The following is a 1,286-nucleotide window of genomic DNA, read 5'->3' on the forward strand; positions in this document are numbered from 1 at the left end:
AATTTTTATTTTTTTTTTCAACTTCCATTAGTTCTTTTTTTTTCCTTTCTACTTTCATTTTCTTTTCGTTTCGTTTTATTTTTTTCCATTGTTTTTTATTCCTATATTTTATTAGTTTTATTTTATTTTGGTTTTTAATTAAAAAAAAATTTGCATCATATATTTCTTTTTCTTTAATTTTTGAAATTAAGTTTGGTGTCACCTAATTATTTTTATTTTTATTTATATTTTTTTATATATAAATTTCAAAATTTTCATTCCCATTTTCTTATAATTTTGAAATTCTACTGCTTTAATTATTTAGTTTTTTTTATTTTATTTCTTTTACACAGGTTACCTTACTGGGAATTCTCTGCACTCTGACGTAGAAATTCCCACTTTTCTTTGTTTTCTGTTTGTTTATGAGCAGGAACAGGGATAAAGAGTCCCTTCATGATTTTGATCCTGAACCTGAGAGGATCTACAGACGGCATTTGCAACAAGCACGACTATACAAAGCTGCAGAGTACACTATGGATCATAATAATGCTGTTAATTCTAATGTGGGAAATCCAGTTGGGAATGAGCAACCTAGAAGAGTTTTTGGCTCTTACACTGCTCCTAATGCAGATTTTTATGGCAAAAGTATTGTGGTGCCTCCTATAGCTGCGAATAACTTTGAACTGAAGTCACAGCTAGTTACTCTTGTGAAACAGAATTGCTAATATCATGGGCTCCCTCATGAAGACCCAAATCAATTTATTTCTGATTTTCTGTAGATTTGTGATACAGTGAAGACCAATAGAGTGAATCCTAAGGTATACAAACTCATGCTCTTCCCATTTGCTGTGAGGGATAGAGCAAAGCTGTGGTTAGATTCTCAACCCAAGGAGAGTCTGGATACTTGGGACAAGGTTGCCATTGGATTTCTGACTAAATTTTTCCCACCTCAAAAGCTGACTAAGTTAAGGGTGGAGGTTCAGACTTTCAGACAGAAAGATGGTGAGACCCTTTATGAAGCTTGGGAGAGATTCAAGCTACTGACTAGGCAATGCCCTTCGGACATGTTTCTAGATAGATTCAGCTGGATATCTTTTATGAGGACTTATGTGAAATGTCCAAGATGCGCTTGGATAATTCTGCAGGTAGTTCCTTGCACATGAAGAAGACACCAGAGGAGACTATTGAGCTTATTGAGTTGGTTGCTAACAACCAATACTTATATTACTCCAACAGGAATCCTTTGCACTCTGAGACCTCTCAGAAAAAGGGAGTTTTGGAAGTGGAAGTTATTGATGCTCTTCTTG

At 34.4% G+C, this 1,286-nt stretch overlaps 1 non-coding gene across 1 annotated transcript; it reads right to left on the reverse strand.

Moving 5' to 3' along the window:
• Nucleotides 1-941: 941 nt before the first annotated feature.
• LOC148543947 (small nucleolar RNA R71) lies at nt 942-1,045 on the reverse strand. The gene has a single exon (XR_015900919.1). It is a non-coding gene; the product is annotated as a small nucleolar RNA R71 (small nucleolar RNA).
• Between the last annotated feature and the right edge of the window lie 241 nt (nt 1,046-1,286).

This window comes from Arachis ipaensis, chromosome B9, assembly GCF_059453495.1.
Source record: "Arachis ipaensis isolate K30076 ecotype BB chromosome B9, ASM5945349v1, whole genome shotgun sequence".
In the NCBI taxonomy this organism is placed as follows: domain Eukaryota; kingdom Viridiplantae; phylum Streptophyta; class Magnoliopsida; order Fabales; family Fabaceae; genus Arachis; species Arachis ipaensis.